This window comes from Hordeum vulgare, chromosome 4H, assembly GCF_904849725.1.
Source record: "Hordeum vulgare subsp. vulgare chromosome 4H, MorexV3_pseudomolecules_assembly, whole genome shotgun sequence".
NCBI classification, from domain to species: domain Eukaryota; kingdom Viridiplantae; phylum Streptophyta; class Magnoliopsida; order Poales; family Poaceae; genus Hordeum; species Hordeum vulgare.
The window spans coordinates 515877283-515901778 of record NC_058521.1 but is presented as its reverse complement, the minus strand read 5'-3'; positions in this window follow the sequence as shown (position 1 = coordinate 515901778).

Here is a 24496-nt window from a genome sequence, read left to right as displayed (position 1 = left end):
CATTCATCGTCTTCACCAGCGAAGGCAACGACAAGCACAGCCTGCGCCAGAGGCGACGCGAGGTGAATGCCACGGTCCCCCCGGTTCCCCAATACATGCATTGGTCTGACAAAAACCAATTACATGGAGCCGGGTAGACCATCCTGCGGTGATGCCCAACCCGAGGTCATACGCGCTCGTCCTTGACCCCACCTTCGCCTCCAAGAGGCTCACCTGCCGGTTCTCCCGGGTGCTGGTCGATGGCGGCAGCAGCATCAACATCCTCTACCTCGACACTCTCCTCAAGCTCGGGCTCAAGGAGACGGACGTCCTGCCGACCAGTACTGTCTTTCATGGCATCATGCCTGGGCAGTCCTGCTCGCCCATTGGTAAGATCCAGCTAGACGTCCTCTTTGGTGACAAGGCTCACTTCCGCCGCGAGTCCATATGGTTCGAGGTAGTGGACCTTAGCAGCCTGTATCACGCGCTGCTGGGAAGACCGGCTCTGGCCAAATTTATGGCTATACCGCACTACGCCTACCTGAAGATGAAGATGCCGGGTCCCAAGGGCATCACCACTGTTGCTGGCGACTACAAGAAGTCATTCGAGTGTGCCCAAGATAGCAGCCGCCTTGCCGACTCCTTGGTGATTGCTGAGGAGAAGCGGCAGATCGACCGGCTCGTGGCCCAGGCTATTGAGCAGTCGGCGATTCCTTCTCCTCCGTCCCAGTCGGCCGGAAAGGGCTCTTTCAAGCTGGCTAAAGAGACCAAGCAGGTCTCACTCGACCCTGCCAACCCCAAGCAGTGCGCCACCATCGGGGCTGGCCTCAGCCCCAAATAGGAAGGCGATCTCGTCGACTTCCTCTGTGAGAGTCGGGACATCTTTGCATGGTCCCCAAAGGACATGTCGGGTGTTCCGAGGAAGTACGCCGAGCACAAACTTCACGTGCGACCGGATGCAAAGCCGGTGAAACAACCCTTGCGCCGCTTCACCGAGGGGAAGCGACGCACGATCGAAGAAGAGATCACGCGGCTCCTTGCAGCCGGCTTCATCATGGAGGTTTTCCACCCGGACTGGCTGGCTAATCCAGTCCTGGTGCTGAAGAAGAACAACACCTGTCAAATGTGTATTGACTACACTAGCCTATATAAGGCCTGTCTAAAAGACCCTTTCGCGTTGCCTAGGATAGATCAAGTGATCAACTCCACTGCAGGCTGTGAATTGCTGTCGTTTCTGGATGCTTATTCCGGCTACCATCAAATCAAGCTGGATCCAGCTAATCGCCTGAAGACCTCCTTCATCACGCCCTTCGGGGCCTACTGCTACACCACCATGATGTTCGGTCTGAAGAACGCAGGTGCGACGTTCCAACGCTGCATGCAACAGTTTCTACTACCATAGATCGGCAGAAACATCCACGTCTATGTGGATGACATCGTCGTCAAGACAAAGCAGCACTTCAGCCTCCTCGACGACTTGCGGGAGACGTTCGCCAACCTGCGCTAGTACAAGATCCGGCTGAACCTGGAGAAGTGCGTTTTTGGGGTTCGAGGCGGCAAACTCTTGGGGTTCTTCATGTCCGCCCGCGGCATCGAGGCGAACCCCGAGAAGATCGGCAGCATCGAGCGGATGGTGCGGCCGGCTCGAATCTTTGACGTCCAGAAGTTCGCCGGCTGCCTGGCGTCCCTTAGCCGGTTCGTCAGCCGGATTGGCGAGAAGGCCCTTCCACTCTACCAGCTCATGAAGAAGACAACGAAGTTTGAGTGGAACGACTAGGTGGACGAAGCCTTCCGTGACCTCAAGAGGGTCATCTCGAGCCTGCCAATCTTGGCAGCGCCGTCTGAAAGGGAACCCATACTCATATACATTGCAGCGACCACTCGCATGGTTAGCGTAGTGCTGGTAGTTCAGCGTAAGGAGGAGGGCAAGGCACTACCAGTGCAGCGTCCTGTCTACTACCTTAGCGAGGTCTTGTCCGCCTCCAAGCAGAACTACCTGCATTACCAAAAAATGTGTTATGGTGTTTAACTTGCTGCAAAGAAGTTGAAGTAATATTTCCAAGAGCATGCCATCACTGTGGTAAGCACCGCTCCACTTTCAGAAACATGGGAAACCGTGATGCCGCGGGCAGGATTGCCAAATGGTCCATCACCATGGCGGACCATGATATTCGGTACGAGCCTCGCACCGCCATCAAATCTTAGGTGGTGATCGACTTCTTGGTCGACTGGGTCGAGACCCACTTTGAGCCACCGCCTCCAGACTCCACGAATTGGCGGATGCACTTCGATGGCTCGAAGATGCGAACAGGACTGGGAGCCGGCATCGTCTTGACGTCTCCGAAAGGGGACCAGCTCAAGTATGCTCTCCAGATCCACTTCGCCGCCTCCAACAACGTCGCCGAATACGAAGCACTTGCTCACAGCCTCCGGCTCGCCAAGGAGATTGGCATCCGGCGGCTCATCTGCTTCGGCGATTCAGACCTGGTGGTACAGCAGGTATCTGGCGAATGGGACACCAGGGATGCCAACATGGCAAGCTACCGCTTCCTCATCCAGCAGCTCGGCGGCCCCTTCGAGGGCTGTGAGTTCCACCACGTTCCCAGGGCAGAAAATGAGGCGGCTGATACACTGGCAAAGATCGGCTCCACGAGACAGGCTATTCCAGCCGGCGTCTCCCTCGAGCAACTCCATAAGCCGTCTATCAGGTCATCTCCCGAGTCGGCATTGATCTTCGTGTCGGCTGACTCTACGGTACAAGCGCCATCGGCTCCACCAGCTAGGCCGACTGCAGCTCTTGGGCCGGCTACGCTGGCTATGCCGACTCCAATAGCGGCACCGGCCGAGTCTACGGTGCAAGCGCCGTCGGCTCCACCAACTACGCCGGCTACAGTTCCTGTGCCGGCTACGTTGGCCATGCTGACTCCAATAGCAGCACCGGCTACAACAACAACTCCGACTCCGCCGAGTCTCGAAACATGTCGTCTCGACACCCAGTGGGTGGACGTCATGGAGGTAGACGGCGAGCCAGCTACCGCAGCAACACCAGAGACACCTCGTCTCGAGCCCACGACCGCGGCTCCATCAAGCTCGAGGGCTGCGGAAGCCCCTAACAGTCAGGTCGAGGCAGAGGTGACCCTTGTGTCGGCTCCGTCGTGGGCTCAAACTATCCTGGCCTTCCTCCTTCGCGGCGAGCTTCCTCAGGACGAGGCGGAGGCGAGGCAGATCCAGTGCAGGTCTGCAGCCTACGCCATCATCAATCGAGAGCTGGTGCGGCGCAGCGTGACCGGCGTGTTCCAACGCTGCGTCGAATCAGAAAAGGGACAGGAGATCCCAAGAGACATTCACCAGGGGGAGTGTGGGAATCATGCCGCCTCTAGAACCCTGGTGGCCAAGGCATGCCGCCATGGATTCTAGTGGCCCACAGCCCTCGAGGAGGCCATGGATCTAGTCGACAAATGGGAAGGCTGCGAATTCTTCAACACGAAGAGCCATATGCCGCCTTCGGCCCTCAAAACCATCCCCCTGTCATGGTCATTTGCCGTCTGGGGACTGTACATGGTAGGGCCCTTCAAGACGGCTCGTGGTGGAATGACCCACCTCCTGGTAGCCGTCGACAAGTTCACTAAGTGGATTGAAGCCAGACCTATCAAGAAGCTTGATGGCCCCACGGACGTCAAGTTCATCACAGACATCTCTGTTTGATATGGCGTTCCCGCCAGCATCATCACCGACAACGGCACCAACTTCGCCAAAGGCGCTCTAGCGCTCTACTGTTCCAAGGTAGGCATCCGGCTCGATTTGGCATCAGTGGCACATCCCCCGTCGAATGGCCAAGCGGAGAGGGACAACGGCCTGATCCTGGCCAGCATCAAGCCAAGACTGGTGGCACCGCTGGTCAGATCGGTCGGCTGCTGGATTGAAGAACTGTCGGTTGTGTTATGGAGCCTCCGCACCATGCCCAACTGGTCGACCGGCTTCACTCCGTTCTTTCTTGTATACGGGTCCGAGGCTATTATTCCCACGGATATCGAGTTCGACTCGCCTCGGGTCACCCTATACACGGAAACGGAGGCGAAGGAAGCAAGAGAAGACGGTGTGGACCTCCTCGAAGAAATAAGGGACTTGGCCTTGAGCCGGACGGCCATCTATCAACAGAAGCTGAGATACTACCACAGCAAAAAGATCAAGCCTCTCTCTTTCAGGGAGGGAGACTTGGTCCTCAGAAGAATCCAGCGCACTGCCGGCTAGCACAAGCTCTCATCCCCATGGGAGGGACCCTTCATCATCAGTAGGGTGTTGCACAACAACGCTTACTACTTGATCGATGCCGAAAAGCCAAGGAAGCGCAAGAGGGACGACTCCGGCCAGGAGACGGAACGTCCATGGAACGCGGCGCTGCTTCGCTCGTTCTATTGCTAGAAGGCAAGTATCAAACAATGGAAAGAGCATGCATGTGTATCTTTCTCCCTCTTCAGGGATCATCAACAAATGCAATAAAAAGAGCATGCCTCATGTTTCTTTTTATTGAGAGTTTTCACTCAGTGTACGCCCCTTGACCGGCTTCAATAAGCTCAGGGGCTACACCGCGTACACCTCTTGCTGGCTTCATCAAGCTCTGAGGCTACGCAGCGCATGCCCCTTGCTGGCTTTAACAAGATCGGGGGCTCGCTAGCCGCTCGGACGCCTTCCCTATTGTAAAAGAACACATAGTGTAAGCCGGCTGATCCCTGGTCACCTCGTACGAGCTTGCGGACTGGATCCGGCCGTCTGGCTTGCGAGGTGACGCCAGGTAAGGCCGGATGCATGCAAAGTTCGGCTACAAAGGGTCGCCGGCTCGGGCTGGCTCGATCATATTTATGATCTCATTCAAGCCAGCCTCTGTTGGTTTATGTCTTAGTCTTTAAGTCTTGATGGCTTAGAAAAATCTAAGTCTTGTGTTGTAAGGTCCGAAACCTCGACCCAGCCACAGACCGGCTCCCGGCTGTTGGGCTGGCGGGGTGGAAGCTTGGGAATACAAGGATTGGAGAAAAAAGGAGTCAACAGGAATCAAAAGACAAAGATATAAAACAACAAGCATGGCAATACAAATATAATGCTGAATACATGCATTCAAAAAAGCATTGGCCCACGGCCCACGTTCATTACATCCCTCAGTGGGTGGAACAAAATAAAAAGGACACCGGCTACGGGGTTGCGGCCTCATCGGTCGCTCTGGCCGCTGCCTCTGAAGTGGGGGCTTCACCATCCCCGGCTGCTCCCGAGGCGGTTGTGTCGTCTCCTTCGCAAGGGCTCCCAGCTCCGACCTCACCGGAGTCGGCGTACGCCGCACCGCTGGAGGCGGCAACCGATTCCATAGCGTGGGCCGCCTCGCTGAAGCTGCCTTCAGGGTCCTAGAGCTGAAGGTCGTGCAGGTCCTCAGGGATCACACAGCCATCTTCACCCCGCTCCAAGCCAAAATCGTCCCAAGCAGCATACTCGGTGACGCCACTGGCCCTCACGCGCAGTGCCTCCTCCACGCCCTACAGCTCCACCTCCGAGCCGTCGCGCTGAGCGATGAGCTTGCCCAAGTCCAGGTTCCGGTACCAGGACTTGGCCAAGCGCAGGGCCATGTAGGCAACGGCGCACGCAACACAAGCGCACCAGGCATCCAGGCGTTCCCCGCCAGCTGCAAGCCAGCGGGAGAGTCGGCTCATTGATGCTGGCTCCACGCCCTCCGGCCACAGAGCCGCCACCATCGACGAGCCTGCAACCTGAAGCTGAGCCACAGACTCACCCAGGGCGTGCAGGCGGGCCCGAATGCCCACCCCGATCTCCTCCACACTCCAGTCGGAGGTAGTATCTACCTCCTGCCCAACCGCGCGGTGCTCCTCATGGCTCACCTCGACGGCAGCGTCGACTGCGACCTGGGTTGCAGGGAAGAGGCCTGAGATAGCCAAGCCAGGTCACAAGGGCGTAGTAAGAGGAGGAGATAGCCAAAAAGCTAAAGACAAAGCAAGGGAGAAAGACTCGTGATGGAAGGCGCCATCGGTCTCATGGGAGCTCTCGAAGACCTCGAGCTCCCGCACCTTGCTCGCATGAGCAAGGCGGGCAACCTCCTCCTGGAGAGCCGCCGCAGACTCCAAGGCCTTGGCCAGCTGCGATTCCTTCTGGACAATGGCCTCCTCCTTCTCCCTCAAGGCGGCGTCCTTGAGGTTCATCTCCTTGAGATGAAGCGACGCGAGGCGGTCCACGTCGGCAGAGTAGGAGGCCTCCTTCTCCTGCAGCGTGTCGCGTAGTCGCTCCAGTTCGACCCGGCTGGCCGCCTCAAGCTCCTTCTTCTCCTTCTGGAGAAGGGCTAGCTGCTCCTGAAGCCGGTTGCCGGCACCACGCAAGGCATCCCGCTCCGTGGCAACTTCGCCCAGCCGGACTTCGAGCTCGGCGATCCGGCCATCAGTTGCCACGTGATGAGTTCGCAGCTCATTGTAGGCATGTGCCTGAGCATCATAAAGCTCCTGCCGAAAAAGCAAAGAAGAAGCAGGATTAAGATTCGGCCTGGTTAAAACTTAACTAGCCCGATTCTCGGGGGCTACACCCAGTGGGTGCACTGGCACGCCCCCACTAAAGAAGCAAAACAAGGAAAAGAAGCTCTAAGAGATTCGGACCGGCCGACAATCGGCCGGCCCGATTCTCGGGGGCTACACCCAGTGGGTGCGCTGTCGCGCCCCCACTGACGCAAAAGAGGAGAAATACAAAACCCAAAGAGGAGGCACCTACCTGGGTGCGGGCCTCTAGGCGCTCCATATCGCCACACACCACGCGGGCCGACTGCTCCACCTTGGACCGGCCACTGGTAAATAGCGATACCAGCTCCGGGACGCCGGAGAGCGCGGTGCCGGCGGGCAGTCGCATGCGTGCCATGTTGGCCGCCCGCCATGTCTTCTTGGGCCGGCTCCCGACCCGGCCTCCAGCTCCTCGCGCGACTGGGCTGTGGTGGGGAACGACGATGGCACCGGCTCCAGGTGCCGGCTCGGCTGCCGGCGCTGCCTCCTCAACGGGAGGTAGATGGGCCGCATCCGGCACATCCATGGCCACGCCTGGCACATCAGGGGCCGTGTCTAGAGCGTCCAGGATCAGCTCCGGCGCGTTCGGCGCCGCCTCAGCCCTAGGGGAGTCAGGGATCGTTTCCAGATCCACCGGCGCCGAGGCATCCGGCCGTGAGGGCCGGGCCCCCTCGGTCCTCGGGGCGAGCCTTGAAGCCGCTTCGCTAGCTGGCTCCTCCGCGAGAGCATGTGCGGAGGGGTCATGTCTAGCCTTCGCACGCTTCTCCGTCGGCTTCTCGACCCGGCTGGGGCGAGACTGGCCCGCGGCCATCTTCTCCGGGGCCACGTCCCACCGGCGCTTGGACTGCGTCTCAAGCTCCCTCTGGCAGCATCAGCTGCTTCCCAGCCAGCCCGCTCGGCTGCGGAGGCGGTGTCCTCCTCCACATCCTCCGCCTCCCTATCAAGCCAAGATTTAAGGAACGAAGCTTCCCACAAGATAAGCGAGGAAAAGGGGGAAGAAATCTTACCCCGCCACCATAGGCACCTGACTCCGACCAGCAGCACGACGCTTCTTGGCGCCGCCTGCTCGCGTTCCGGCTGGAGGACCCGGCGCCGGCTGCTTAGGATCCGGTCGGGATGCTGTGGCACCCTTGCCCTACCTCCCGGCCGACTCATCAGCGGTGGTTGCCCCGGCCCTTTGACGCCGGTCGCGCGTCAATGGCGGGCTGGTGAGCTCCTCCACCCCGTCGGAGTCCTCCTCGAAGGCTGCACCAGAGAAGAATGAGGGAGTCTCATCGTCATCCGTCCAATCGGCGACGGAGGGCCGCGGGTACTCACCAGACGGCTCTGTCCCTTCCGACTCAAGTGGGTTCTCCGAGCCTGCGGAGGAGTCCGAGCGGGATTCAATCATGCCCTCATCCTCAATCTCTGAGGCGTCGGACATATCCACACCGGGAGCGGGCGGACGGAGGGATCCCTGCAGACTCTCAAACAGCTGCGAAAGGGGATTCAATCGCCGGCTCAGCAAGGTGGTCGGATGCAAGACAAACAACGAAAAATGAAAAGGCCGCTTACCATTGGAGGCGGACGGGCCCTATTGAAGGGGGTCATCCCCCATGTCCATTCCCCGCCCCCGTCCATGCGGGCTGTGGAGATCAGGTTCACCTGCCGCGCTACCGCGCCTGGGGTGAACCCCTTGGTGGACAGCCGGCAGGGATCATGCCGGCCGCTCATTTGACAAACCAGATGTGGCCGCCTCTGTAGTGGCAAGATTCAGCGGGTCACCATAGTGGTGAGCAGATCGCGGCCAAGGAGGCCACTCTTCTCCAAAATCTCCAGGTGGGCGCAGATCAGCGCCACCTCGGGAATCGGCTTGGGGGTCTTCGCCGCCCAGTTCAACCGCGTCGGCAGGTCGATGTTGAACGGAGGCATGTTGAGGGCGTCCAGGGCGGGGTCGGCGTTCTTCACGTAGAAGAAGCCCTTCTGCCACTGCTTGATGGATTCCTGCAGTGGCATCTGGGGGAAGCCCGACTTCGAGCGGTGATGCACCAGCGCGGCTTCACACGGCGTCATCGGGCGCGGTCCTTGGAGCTTCTCCACCTCGGACTTCTCCATGGCCATGGATTGCTGCTTGAAAAAGAACAAGCTACGCCACAAATCGATGCGGGGCTCGATCCCCACAAAGCCCTCGCACAGGATCACGAAGGCCGACAGCTGTAGTATGGTGTTCGGCGCCAGGTGATGTGAATGCAGGCCGAAGAAGCGAAGCCACTCGGAGAAGAAGGCGCTGGCCAGGAGCCCGAAGCCCCGGTAGAAATTCTCAGTGAAGACCACAACCTCTCCCACGGCAGGTGTGGGGGCAGTCTCTGCGCCAGGGAGTCGTACCAGCACCTGGGAGGCTGGGGGCAGCAGCCGGTGATGGCAGAGCGCCGGAACCCCCGCATCCCATTTAAACCCCCACGAAGCATCGTGGGGAGGGGATCCGGTGCGCTTCCAGCACCGTGTATTACGGGCGGTAACGCTTCCCTAAGCCCAACCGTCGTGGAGTAAATCCGTAGGGGATCTCTCGCGTGGAGGCCGAGGGGGCGTCGTGGCGGGACCCAGGGCCCAGGCCCGGTCCTGTCATCAGTAATCACCATCATTACATCAGGCGGGGCCTGACACGTGGTGCTCTCTGGGCGACCTACGACGAAGCCGAGGCGTCTTTCGAAGCCAGCCGGTTTCGGAGCCGGCGCTCCTCGTCACGAATAGCGGCAAAAATACCAAGACAAATCAACAAGTCGGTGAGGCCACCCGCCCGCAGGCGGCAGGCCTCTCCAGCTTTGGGGACTACTGTCGGGGGGATAACCCCGGGGTAGGCTCGTCAAGCCTGCTCCTTCATTTCTGGGCCAAAGGACATGAACATATACAGTTTCCTAAGGCCCAAGTCTTCTGGCCGGCTAGGCTGCGCCTACCGGCTAGAGGACGAGGCGGCCATCTCTCTAGCCGGCCAGGCAACCCCTGCCGGCTAGAGTCGAGGCGGTTACCTCTTCTGAGCCGGCCTGGTCCCGCCAACCGGCTAGGAACAAGGTGGCCACACCCAAGCCGGCTGGCCAAGCAGGCTAGCTGGCTGGGGATCACAAGTCACATCAGATCGTAGGTCAGGATGAGACCTCACGATTAAAGGTAGCTACGCATCAGCAAAGGTACTCCATCGGGGCGTGTGGCAGGTACGAGCGTCGGCGGCCACGCCGCTGACCTACCCCGGCTCTGATCCATCACCTAGCATAGTGTCGGACCATCGCACTCACACTTCATTATTGCACTCGGCGTGGGGAACAGTGGAGGCGGTCGTACTACCTGCCCATGACGAATCTCGCTGGACGACGCCCGACGTACAGCGCGTGCTCGGCGTCAACCTTACGCGAGAGCTTCATTGGACAGCCAGCGGGTCCCACTGCCAATCGAGACCATGCAGCCGATGGGCCCCCCAAGCGACAAGACAAGACTCTAGTGGGCCCGTGGCCAACCGGCGAGGCTACCAGCCAGGTCCCACACTTGTACCCTTTATCCATATTTTAGGCCGGTGGGTTCGTCTATAAAACCCTCCGGTCGCCCTCCATGCAGGGGGCCGATCATTCCACAGTCGTACAACACTGCATACTCACCAACCACATAGAGAGAGGCAGAGACGAGCCGGCTGCTCCCCTCTTCCTCCTCCCAACACATCTCCAGGAGAAACTATGTACTCTGTTCTTACACATCAAACACTCCGGCAGGACTAGGGGTCTTATCTCTACGGAGAGCCCTGAACCTGGGTACCGTGCGTTCCATGCGTGTACCAACCTCGTTCCCAGCGCCCACCTTTGTCCCTTCGGTTCTCACCGACTTTAGCCTACCTATGGAATATGTTGTGAGTATTCACCGACAATAGGAACACTAGTAACAAAGGCAAGAATGTTTCTTCATCTACTAACAACTATGCTAAAGCTAAATCCAACAATGTTGTTGCTAGTAGCTCTATTGATTCCACTAACGATTCTCTTAGCCAAGTTACACTTGAGCAAGAAAATGATCTATTGAAAGGGATTATAGAGAAAGGTGTCTTCAAGATCCTTGGCGGAAGTAAACAATTCGAGGAAATTGTGCGCGAGCAAGGAGGACATCGGAAGAAACAAGGTGTTGGTTACTTCAACGTCAATGGAGATGTTTGGGAAGAAGGTCCATATCCCACTCCTAAGTTTGTTCCCCAAGAGGAGAAGTGTGTTCCCACTCCTTCCAAAGGAATTAGCTCACAAGATGGTCTTCTACCACAAGACCAGAAAGGCAAGGGAAAGCTTCAAGATGACATTGACCTATTTGAAGAATAACCCCAAACCAAGGTCAAGAGGATTCCCAAGGACACTACTAGCTCTACCTCAACAAGTGCTACCACAACACCAAGGATTCCCATCAATTTGATGTGGATCCCCAAGAGGAAGAAGTAGGGAAGTTCTTGAGGGGTGACTCCGCCAATGAAATTCACTCTTATTAATTTTAGCAAAAACTATTTGCAATCAACCGCAACCATATGCATTAGTTCAAGGAGTTACACATTCCCTCAAAGGTAAGAAAGGAACAAGGTAATTAATGCTACTTTGGACATCATCCCATTTATGTTTCACTCCATGTCCATAGATATTCTTGCATATGTTCCTCGTGCTTTGGGACTAACCCATGCAGGTGAGAAGAGTATGAAAACAACAAGGATTGCTCCCAACTCAAGATGATCTTCATCAACTTTGAGCATCCACCACTACTTCACCTACTTGAAGTCTTCTATGAAAAAACCCAAGGTTAGTTGATCCCTCTTAGTGGGGATTTCATATCAAGGGGGAGCTTTACTCTAAGACGTGAGTATAAGAATCTCCTAAGGATATGAACACATTAATGCTTATGTAAAAGTGGTAACCCCACTTGTGCTTAATGATGAGTATGACCTATGATCAAGTATTCTTACTTGGATCCTATGTCAATATACTCATATATAGATGACTTTGTCATCACCCAAGTGCTTAATAGCTGCTAGGATGTTTGTGCATGTTCACCATGTTTTCTTTATCATTTTATTGTGTGAGCATGTTCGTCTACATGTGTTTGTTCATTCGAGGACATCTAATTGTTGTTATTTGGCTCTTGATTTATTTTTTTTCCAATTGGATGGACAAGAATGCCTAGGACCCTTCTCTAGCTATATATGCTATCTCATCTCAAGTTCTATTCATGCTTCATCACAAAACTTGAACAAGCACTTGTCGATCCCTCTATGTGAAGGAGCACTCGGAGTTCCGTAACGTCAATGGCTGACCTCCAAAACCTCTTTGTGAATGAACTCGGTGAAACCAACTTCACAAACTCAGTTCCACCAAAGTACAGAGTTGATCTAGGTTTTCCATCTCGGTACCACCGGAATAACAAACTCGGTTCCACCGAGTTTCCCTGTCAGCTGACACTAGAGGAACTCGGTAACACCAATTTCGTAATCTCGGTGAAATGGACAACGAATGGGTATATATACTAGCGGACGGGTTCTTTGATTTCCAATCGTCAAAGCCGTTTCACCTCAAACCCTAAGCTGCCTCCTGGACCCCTCGTCGTTGATACGTCTCCAACGTATCTACAATTTTTGATGGTTTCATGCTATTATCTTGTCAAACTTTGGACGTTTTGTATGCCTTTTATATATTTTTTGGGACTAACTTATTAACTCAGTGCCAAGTGCCAGTTCCTGTTTTTTCCGTGTTTTTAACCCTTTTCAGAGGAGAATTTTAAACGTAGTCCAAACGGAATAAAATCTGCGAAATGATTTTTTCCATAACATAACACGCACGGGAGACTTGAGAACCAAGGCAAGGGACCTTCGAGGAAGTCACAAGCCCACCAGGCCCGGCCTAGGGGGAGGGCCTACTAGGCTTGTGAGCTCCCCGTGGCTCCCGTGCCCTAGGTTTTCCGCCTATATATTCCCTAAAATCCCAGAAAAAATCAAGATATCATCGAAAATACTTTTCCGCCGCCGCAAGCTTCTGTCTCCGCAAGATCCCATCTGGGGCACGTTCTGGTGCCCTGCCGGAGGGAGCGATTCGGATACGGAGGGCTTCTTCATCAACACCATGACCTCTCCGATGATGTGTGAGTAGTTCACCATAGACCTACGGGTCCATAGCTAGTAGCTAGATGGCTTCTTCTCTCTCTTGGATCTTCAATACAAAGTTCTCCATGATCTTCATGGAGATCTATCCGATGTAATCTTCTTTTGCGGTGTGTTTGTGGAGATCCAATGAATTGTGGATTTATGATCAGATTATCTATGAATCTTATTTGAGTTTCTTCTCATCTCTCTTATATGCATGATTTCATATCCTTGTAATTCTCTTCGAGTTGTGTGTTTTGTTTGGCCAACTAGATCTATGATTCTTGCAATGGGAGAAGTGCTTGATTTTGGGTTCATACCGTGTGGTGACCTCACCCAGTGACAGAAGGGGTAGCGAGGCACGTATCGTGTTGTTGCCATCAAGGGTAAAAAGATGGGGTTTTCATCATTGGTTTGAGATTATCCCTCTACATCATGTCATCTTGCTTAAGGCGTTACTCTGTTTGTCATGAACTCAATACACTAGATGCATGCTGGATAGCGGTCGATGTGTGGAGTAATAGTAGTAGATGCAGAAAGTATCGGTCTACTTGTCTCGGACGTGATGCTTATATGTATGATCATTGCCTTAGATATCGTCATGACTTTGCGCGGCTCTATCAATTGCTCGACAGTAATTTTTTTACCCACCATGATATTTGCTATTTTGAGAGAAGCCTCTAGTGAACACTATGGCCCCGGGGTCTACTCCACACCATGTTTTCAGCCTTACTCTTTTTCTTCGTTTCACTTTCCGCCTTGAGATCTCACTTTGCAATCAATCTTGAAGGGATTGACAACCCCTTTATAGCGTTGGGTGCAAGCTCTTTTGTGTTTGTGCAGGTACTCTGGACTTGACAAGATTCTCCTACTGGATTGATACCTTAGTTCTCAACTGAGGGAAATACTTACTGCTCATGTGCTGCATCACCCTTTCCTCTTCAAGGGAAAAATCCAACGCAAGCAAGTCTCTGTTAATGTGTCAATTTCTCACGCTGTTGTTTGAGAAGTAGCAGAAGGATTTCTGGCACTGTTGTCGGGGAGGATCAAGTCAAGACTCATCCAAGTAAGTGTCGCAAACTCATCTCTTGAATTTACTTTTTATTGCCTCTCGTTTTCCTCTCCCCCACTTATGAAAAACAAAAATTTACAAAAAGATTTGCCTTTTCGTTCGCCCTTTTCTCCCGCTTGCTTTCTGTTCGCTTGTGTGGGATAGTCTACCTGTCCTCATGGCTAGATCCACCACTTTGAACATACTCCCGAGAACGAAGTTCTCAATTTCAAACAAATTGAGGGAGAAAACTTAAAGGACGCTTGGTATAGGATTTGCAATGCTCAGAGTAGATCTACTCATAAGCAATCTACTACCGTCCTGCTTCACATCTTTTATGTGGGTATTTCTCCTTGGAATAGGTACATTCTTGACACCATCGTAGGTGGAAATTTCTTGGGTAGCCATACCGTCGATTCTTACGGAGTTGTAATAAATTTGGTAGGCTCACCCCCACTCATGGTTAATGGAACTAACTTAACTCTGGAACATGTGATGCATAGGCTGGATGTCATTGAAAATAAAGTTGCTACGATCGAGCTTATTGAGAACTTGGATAAAAAGATCCACAATCAAATCACTTAGTACAGATCCAAGGTAGGAATGGTTTTGAAAAATTTAAAGGAGAAGGAACCCACAGTTAACGAAAAACTAGGTCATGATTCCGCTAGGATTGGCAAACTAGAGGATGTTATAACCAACTTGGGTTCCGCTTTTGCCGCTGTGCAGAATACTCCAATTTTTGCCCCCAATAAGGTTGATACGTCCATTTTGCATCATGTTTTCATGTTGATATTTATCGCTTCTTTGGCTGTTATTTCACTTCACGGTACAATTTTTATGCCTTTTCTCTCTTATTTTGCAAGGTTTACATGAAGAGGGAGAATGCCAGCAACTGGAATTCTGGCCTGAAAGTGGAGCAAAGTTGAGATACCTATTCTGCGCAACTCCAAACACCGTAAAAATCAACGAGGATTTTTTCCTGATTTATCAAAAATACTGGGCCGAAGAAGTTCCCGAGGGGCACCAGGGGGTGCCCACAAGCCTGCGCGGCGCGGCCACCCCCCAGGTCGCGCCATGAGGGCTTGTGGGCAGCCCACTGGCCCATTGGCTCCCTCTTTTGCTATATGAAGGGTTTCGTCCAGGAAAAAATCAAGGAGGAGATTTTTCGTGGATCCGCCGCTGCAACGAGGCGGAACTTGAGCAGAACCAATCTAGAGCTCCGGCAGGACGATCCTGCCAAGGAAACTTCCCTCCCGGAGGGGGAAATCATCGCCATCGTCATCACCAACACTCCTCTCATCGAAGGGGACTCATCAGCATCAACATCTTCATCAGCACCATCTCATCTCCAAACCCTAGTTCATCACTTGTAACCAATCTTCGTCTCGCGACTCCGATTGGTACTTGTAAGGTTGCTAGTAGTGTTGATTACTCTTTGTAGTTGATGCTAGTTGGATTATTTGGTGGAAGAATTTATGTTCAGATCCTTGATACTACTCATTACCTCTCTGGTCATGAATATGATTATGCTTTGTGAGTAGTTACTTTTGTTCCTGAGGACATGGGATAAGTCATGCTAATAGTAGTGATGTGAATTTGGTATTCGTTCGATATTTTGATGTGTTGGATGCTGTTTTTCCTCTAGTGGTTTTATGTGAATGTCGACTACATAACACTTCACCATTATTTGGGACTAGAGGAAGGCATTGGGAAGTACTAAGTAGATGATGTGTTGCTAGAGTGACAGAAGCTTAAACCCTAGTTTATGCATTGCTTCGTAAGGGGCTGATTTCGATCCACTAGTTTAATGCTATGGTTAGACTTTGTCTTAATTCTTCTTTCGTAGTTGTGGATGCTTGCGAGAGGGGTTAATCATAAGTGGGATGCTTGTCCAAGTAAGGTAAGTACCCAAGCGCTGGTCCACCCACATATCAAACTATCAAAGTAACAAACGCGAATCATATGAACATGATGAAACTAGCATGACAGAAATTCACGTGTGTCCTCAGGAGCGTTTTTCCTCCTATTGTCCAGGCTTGTCCCTTGCTACAAAAGGGATTGGGACACTTTGCTGCACCGTTGCTACTTTTGTTACTTGTTGCTTGCTACGAATCATCTCACCACACAATCACTTGTTACCAACAATTTCAGTGCCTGCAGATTTTACCTTGCTGAAAACCACTTGTCAGATTCTTCTGCTCCTCATTGGGTTCAACACTCTTACTTATTGAAAGGACTACAATTGATCCCCTATACTTGTGGGTCTTCAAGAATCTTTTCTGGCGCCGTTGCCGGAGAGTGAAGCGCCTTTGGTAAGTGGAACTTGGTAAGGAAACATTCATATAGTGTGCTGAAATTTATTGTCACTTGTCACTATGGATATTAATCCTTTGAGGGGCTTGTTCGGGGTATCTTCACCTCGAACGGAAGCACAAAGAGTTGCTCCTCAACCTGCTGTACCTACTCAAAATATTTGCTTTGAATTTCCTTCGGGTATGCTTGAGAAACTGTTGGCTAATCCTTTTACAGGAGATGGAACATCACATCCAGACTTGCATCTAATCTATGTAGATGAAGTTTGTGGTTTATTTAAGCTTGCAGGTGTGCCCGAGGATGAGGTCAAGAAGAAGGTCTTTCCTTTATCTTTGAAGGAAGGCATTGACATGGTATAGGCTATGTGATGATGCTGGATCATGGGACTACAATCGGTTAAAATTGGAATTTCATCAAAAGTTTTATCCTATGCATTTAGTACATCGTGATCGGAATTATATTTATAATTTTTGGCCTCGTCACAGAGAAAGCATCGCTCAAGCTTGGGGGAGGCTTAAATCAATTCTATATTCATGCCCCAATCATGAGCTCTCGAGAGAAATTAGCATTCGGAACTTCTATGCTCGGCTTTCTCATGATGATCGCACCATGCTTGACACTTCTTGTACCGGTTATTTTATGAAGAGAGATATTGACTTCAAATGGAATTTATTGGAGAGAATTAAACGCAACTCTGAAGATTGGGAGCTTGAAGAAGGTAAGGAGTAAGGTATGAATTTCACGTTTGATTGTGTTAAATCCTTAGTGGAGACAAATACCTTTAGTGATTTTAGCGCTAAGTATGGACTTGACTCTGAGATAGTAGCTTGTTTGTGTGAATCCTTTGCTGCTCATATTGATCTCCCCAAAGAGAAGTGGTTTAAATATCATCCTCTTATAGAATTCAATGTAGTTAAACCCAATCGAGTTGAAGAGAGAGTCATTGCCTATAATGATCTTGTTGTTCCCAGTGCTTACATTGAGAAACCACCTTTCCCTATTAGGGTAAAGGATCATTCTAAAGCTTCAACTGTGATACGTAGAGGCTATATTAGAACACCTACACCCCCTGAGAAAATTAGAGTTAAACCTAGTATTGCTATTATCAAAGATCTTCTGTCCGAGGATGTTGAGGGACATAATATTCACTTCTATGAAGATGCTGCTAGAATTACTAAACCTCACGCTAGAGACAAACATAGGCCTGTTGTTGGCATGTGTGTGGTTTCTGTTAAGATAGGAGATCATTGTTATCATGGTTTATGTGACGTGGGTGCTAGTGTTAGTGCAATACCTCAATCCTTATACGATGAAATCAAAGATGAGATTGCACCTGTTGAGATAGAACCTATTGATGTCACTATTCAGCTTGCCAATAGAGATACTATCTACCCTATGGGAATTGTTAGGGATGTTGAAGTCTTGTGTGGTAAAACGAAGTATCCTGTTGATTTCCTCGTTCTTGCTACCGCACAAGATAGCTTTTGTCCCATCATTTTTGGCAGACCCTTCCTCAATACTGTCAATGCTCATATTGATTGTGAGAAGCAAACTGTCACTGTTGGTTTTGAAGGTGTGTCACATGAGTTCAAGTTCTCTAAGTTTGGTAGACAACCTCATGAAAAGGCGTTGCCTAGTAGGGATGAAACTATTGCCTTAGCTTCTATTGTCGTGCCTCCTACTGATCCCTTAGAGCAATACTTGCTTGAGCATGAAAATGATATGCATATGGATGAAAGGGATGAGATAGATAGAGTTGTCTTAGAACAATATCCTATCCTTAAGAATAACTTGCATGTTGAACTGCTTGGGGATCCACCCCCACCAAAGGGTGATCCTGTGTTCGAGCTTAAACAGTTGCCTGATACTCTTAAGTATGCCTATCTTGATGAAAAAGAGATATATCTTGTTATTATTAGTGCGAGCCTCTCAGAGCATGAAGAAAAGAAGTTACTAAAAACTCTGAGGAAGCACCGTGCTGCTATCGGATATACTCTTGATGATCTTAAGGGCGTTAGTCCTACTCTATTCCAGCACAAGATTAAAATTGATCCCGATTTCAAACCAGTTGTTGATCATCAAAGCAGATTGAATCCTAAGATGAAATAGGTAGTGAGAAAAGAAATACTAAAGCTCCTGGAAGCAGGTACCATCTATCCTGTTGCTCACAGCGATTGGGTGAGTCCGGTGCATTGCGTCCCTAAAAAGGGAGGCATTACCGTTGTCCCTAATGATAAGGATGAATTGATCCCACAGAGGATTATTACTGGCTATAGGATGGTGATCGATTTTACGAAACTGAATAAATCCACTAGGAAATATCATTAGCCTTTGCCTTTTATTGACCAAATGCTAGAAAGGTTGTCCAAACACTCACACATCTGCTTTCTAGACAGTTATTCTGGTTTCTCCCAAATACCAGTTGCACAATCTGATCAGGAGAAAACCACATTCACTTGCCCTTTCGGTACCTTTGCTTATAGATGTATGCCTTTTGGCTTATGTAATGCACCTGCCACCTTTCAAAGATGTATGATGGCTATATTCTCTGACTTTTGTGAAAAGATTGTTGAGGTTTTCATGGATGACTTTTCCGTTTACGGGTCTTCCTTTGATGATTGCCTCACCAACCTTGATCGAGTCTTAGAGAGATGTAAAGACACCAACCTTGTCTTGAATTGGGAGAAGTGCCACTTTATGGTTAATGAAGGCATCATATTAGGACATAAAATTTCTGAAAGAGGTATTGAAGTCGATAAGGCTAAGGTTGATGAAATCGAGAAAATGCCATACCCCACAGATATCAAAGGGATAAGAAGTTTCCTTGGTCATGCTGGTTTCTATAGAAGGTTCATTAAAGACTTCTCTAAGATTTCTAGGCCTCTTACCAATCTCTTGCAAAAGGATATTCCTTTTGTCTTTGACGATGATTGTGAGGAAGCCTTCGAAATACTTAAGAGGGCTCTGATAACTGCAGCTATTGTTCAACCACCTGATTGGAACTTACCTTTTGAGATCATGTGTGATGCTAGCGATTATGCTGTTGGTGCTGTTCTAGGGCAAAGAGTTGATAAGGAGTTGAATGTTATTCATTATGCTAGTAAAACTCGAGACAGTGCCCAAAGAAACTATGCCACTACGGAAAAGGAGTTTTTAGCAGTCGTGTTTGCATGTGAAAATTCAGGTCTTGCATAGTTGATTCCAAAGTCACTATTCACACTGATCATGCTCCTATTAAGTACCTCATGGAGAAGAAGGACGCTAAACCCAGACTTATCAGATGGGTTCTCTTGCTACAAGAATTTGATTTGCACGTTGTCGACAAAAAGGGTGCTGATAACCCAGTAGCAGATAACTTGTCTAGGTTGGGGAACGTTCTTGATGACCCACAACCTATTGATGATAGCTTTCATGATGAGCAATTGAATGTCATCAATGCTTCACGTAGTGCACCGTGGTATGCTGATTATGCAAACTATATCGTTGTCAAATACATACCACCTAGTTTCATGTACCAACAAAAGAAGAAATTCTTCTTTGACTTGAGACATTACTTTTGGGATGATCCTCACCTTTATAAGGAAGGAGTAGATGGTGTTATTAGACGTTGTGTACCCGAACATGAATAGGGACAAATCCTACAGAAGTGTCACTCCGAGGCCTACGGAGGACACCATGCGGGAAGGGAGATAGAACTACACACAAGGTATTGCAATCAGGTTTCTATTGGCCCACTCTCTTCGAGGATGCCCGTAAGTTTGTCTTGTCTTGTGACGAATGTCAAAGAATATGTAATATTAGCAAACGTCAGGAAATGCCTATGAACTATTCACTTTTCATTGAACCATTTGATGTTTGGGGCTTTGATTATATGGGACCTTTTCCAAAATCGAACGGGTATACTCATATCCTAGTTGTTGTTGATTACGTCACTAAGTGGGTAGAAGTTATCCCCACTAGTAGTGCTGATCAGTACACCTCTATCAAGATGATGAAAGAAGTTATCTTCCCTAGATTTGGAGTCCCTAGATATCTAATGACCAACGGTGGTTCACACTTCATTCATGGTGCTTTCCGTAAAACGCTTGCTAAGTACGATGTCAACCATAGAATTGCATCTCCCTATCACCCTCAGTCCAGTGGTCAAGTAGAGCTAAGCAATAGATAGATTAAACTAATTCTGCAAAAGACTGTCAACAGGTCTAGAAAGAATTGGTCTAAGAAGCTCGATGATGCACTATGGGCTTATAGAACTGCCTATAAGAATCCCATGGGCATGTCTCCGTACAAAATGGTGTATGGGCAAGCATGTCACTTACCTCTTGAGCTAGAGCATAAAGCTTATTGGGCAATCAAAGAGCTCAACTTTGATTTCAAACTTGCCGGTGAGAAGAGGTTATTTGTTATTAGCTCGCTTGATGAGTGGAGAACTCAGGCATATGAGAATGCCAATCTATTCAAAGAGAAGGTTAAGAGGTGGCATGATAAGAGGATACAAAAGCGTGAGTTCAATGTAGGTGATTATGTCTTGCTATATAACACTCGTTTAAGATTCTTTGCAGGCAAGCTTATCTCTAAATGGGAAGGTCCCTATGTTGTTGAGCAATTATATCGTTCCGGTGCTATCAAGATCAACAACACGGAAGGTAATTGTCCGAGACTGGTAAATGGGCAGAGAATCAAGCATTATATCTCACGTACTCCCATAAATGTTGAAAGCAATATCATCAATACCATAACTCCAAAAGAATACCTAAGGGACATTTATCAGCCTGTTTCAGACTCCAAAAACGAAGAGGTATGTGATTCGGTAAGAAAACAGAGTCCAAAACTTTTCCAGTAGGAATTTTTCTCCGTTTTGGAATATTTGAAAAAATACAAAAATTGGAAGTAGTCCGGAAAGTGCGCGAGGAGGCGACAAGCCTGCATGGCGCGGGCCCCCCTGGCCGCGCCGTGAGGGCTTGTGGCCACCTCGTGCGCCTCCCGGACTCCGTTTTCGTGCAGGGTACTCCTTCTGGTATGGAAAAAATCATTATATATACTTCCGTTTGGTCTGACCCCTGCATCACGCAAATTTCCTCTGTTTTTCGTTTCGAGCCTATTTTCTACTGCAGATCTAGGTCAAGATGTCTTCTCAGGATTCGGAGGGGGGGAGCTATGTGGCTGATTACCTCGCTAACCCCAAGGTCTATGGGGACTTGGATCGTTATGGCTGGACCACTGATGAGGAAGAAGATTATGATCCCAAGGGGAAGGAACAAACAAGCTCCGATGAAGAGGAGGCTCCTCTGCCTCAACCTGGACACACTCATGTGGACTTCAAGAAGTCGAGTCTCCCTGACTCAAGGAAGAAGCCTAAGACCTTGTTTATCCCTTCTCATTTCTTGCAGGAAAGTAAGCAGGAGTTATGCCAAAGGGTGTGGAAGCTTGAAGAGGAAAATGATGATCTGAGGGAGCAGAATTTTGTGCTCAAGTGGGAATTAAACAAGCTCAAGACCTCTGCAACAACTCCTCCACCTTCACCACCAAAGGAAGACAACTGAGCATTGGTATGCGCAATCCCCTTGGCTTGTGCCAAGCTTGGGGGAGTTGCCCCGGTATCGTATCACCATCACATCTTTGGCCTTTACCTTTGTTTTAGTTTTCCTTTTCAGTTTTCTTTTTCTCTAGTAGTTTAAAAGTCTTAGTGTTTTAGTTTTGAGTTTTGCTTTGTGTCACCCCCGATTTATTCGAGCTCGTGAGCCATATAATAAAGAGTGTCTTAGTTGAAGGGCTTTGCCTCTCGCCATGATCAAAAGAGTGAGAATAGAACAAAAGCATGAAAGAACATGTAATGATCTTATGGGAAGTGATGGCTTCACATATAAAAAGAATGAGGATTGAAACTTGTTGAGGGTAGGCAAACGTAGACCTTGGTCATGGTTGCAATTAATAGGAAGTGATAAACAAGGAGAGGTTCACATATAAATATATCATCTCTGACACCATCTATGATTGTGAACACTCACCAAACTATTGCATGCCTAGAAGTAGATGTTCAACAAGGAAGACAACATAATGAATTGTGTTTGCTTGGCTCTAAACAATGTTATATGATTAGAAATCCTTTAGCATGTGACGATTGCTTCCACCTCATATTAGCCAAAACTCCTGTTGGAAATATGCCCTAGAGGCAATAATAAATTAGTTATTATTATATTTCTTTGTTCATGATAATCGTTTATTATCCATGCTATAATTGTATTGATTGGAAACACAATGCATGTGTGGATATATAGACAAAACACTGTCCCTAGTAAGCCTCTAGTTGACTAGCTCGTTGATCAAAGATGGTCAAGGTTTCCTGACCATAGGCAAGTGTTGTCACTTGATAACGGGATCACATCATTAGGAGAATCATGTGACGGACTAGACCCAAACTAATAGACGTAGCATGTTGATCGTGTCATTTTGTTGCTACTGTTTTCTGCGTGTCAAGTATTTGTTCCTATGACCATGAGATCATATAACTCACGAACACCGGAGGAATGCTTTGTGTGTATCAAACGTCGCAACGTAACTGGGTGACTATAAAGATGCTCTACAGGTATCTCCGAAGGTGTTCGTTGAGTTAATATAGATCGAGACTGGGATTTGTCACTCCGTGTGACGGAGAGGTATGTCGGGGCCCACTCGGTAATACAACATCACACACAAGCCTTGCAAGCAATGTAACTTAATGTAAGTTGCGGGATCTTGTATTACGGAACGAGTAAAGAGACTTGTCGGTAAACGAGATTGAAATAGGTATGCGGATACTAACGATCGAATCTCGGGCAAGTAACATACCGAAGGACAAAGGGAATGACATATGGGATTATATGAATCCTTGGCACTGAGGTTCAAACGATAAGATCTTCGTAGAATATGTAGGATCCAATATGGGCATCCAGGTCCCGCTATTGGATATTGACCGAGGAGTCTCTCGGGTCATGTCTACATAGTTCTCGAACCCGCGGGGTCTGCACACTTAAGGTTCGACGTTGTTTTATGCGTATTTGAGTTATATGGTTGGTTACCGAATGTTGTTCGGAGTCCCAGATGAGATCACGGACGTCACGAGGGTTTCCGGAATGGTCCGGAAACGAAGATTGATATATAGGATGACCTCACTTGGTTACCGGAAGGTTTTCGTGCATTACCGGAAAAGTTTCGGGCTCATCGGTAGTGTACCGGGAGTGCCGGGAGGGGTGCCGGGGACCATCGGGAGGGGTGTCACGCCCCAAGGGGTCTCATGGGCTATGGGAAGAGATAAACCAGCCCCTAGTGGGCTGGAATAAGTTCCCACTAAGGCCCATAAGGTTTGAGAAGGAAAAAACACAAGGTGGAAAGAGTTTCCAAGTGGAAAGGTGGAATCCTACTCCAAGTAGGATTGGAGTAGGACTCCTCCACCTCCAATTTCGGACAAACCTTTAGGTTTTGAGGCTGCCTCCTCCCCTCCCTCCCACCTATATATACGGAGGTTTTAGGGCTGATTTGAGACGACTTTTCCACGGCAGCCCGACCACATACCTCCACGGTTTTCCCTCTAGATCGCGTTTCTGCAGAGCTCGGGCGGAGCCATGCTGAGACAAGGTCATCACCAACCTCCGGAGCGCCGTCACGCTGCCAGAGAACTCTTCTACCTCTCTGTCTCTCTTGCTGGATCAAGTAGGCCGAGATCATCGTCGAGCTGTACGTGTGCTGAACGCGGAGGTGTCGTCCGTTCGGTACTAGATCGTGGGACTGATCGCGGGACGGTTCGCGGGGCGGATCGAGGGACGTGAGGACGTTCCACTACATCAACCGCGTTCACTAACGCTTCTGCTGTATGGTCTACAAGGGTACGTAGATCACACATCCCCTCTCGTAGATGGACATCACCATGATAGGTCTTCGTGCGCGTAGGAAAATTTTTTGTTTCCCATGCAACGTTCCCCAACAACTCCCGCACTAAGTAGAGATACTACTTGTGTATCCATAAACCTTCAAACCAGTTTTTCCATGAGTGTCCATCATACCTACCTATGGATTCAATAAGATCCCTCAAGTAAGTTCTCATCGGTGCAAGCAATAAAAATTGCTCTCTAATATGTATGATCTATTAGTGTGTGGAAAATAAGCTTTATACGAACCTGTGATGAGGAAGGCATAAAAGCGACAGACTGCATAATAAAGTTCTTTAACATAGGAGGCAATATAAAGTGACGTTCCTCCGCACTAAGAGGACACGCATCCAAACCTCAAAAGCGCATGACAACCTCTTCTTCCCTCTGCGAAGGGCCTATCTTGTACCTTTACTTTTTGCCCTCGAAAGATTCATGGTGATCTTCACCAATTCCTTGTTTCGCCTTTATCTTGGCTAACGTCATATGCTTGGGAAAGATATATATTCATATGTCAACTTGGAGGTAGGCATTCATGAATTATTATTGTTGACATTACCCTTGAGGTAAGCAGTTG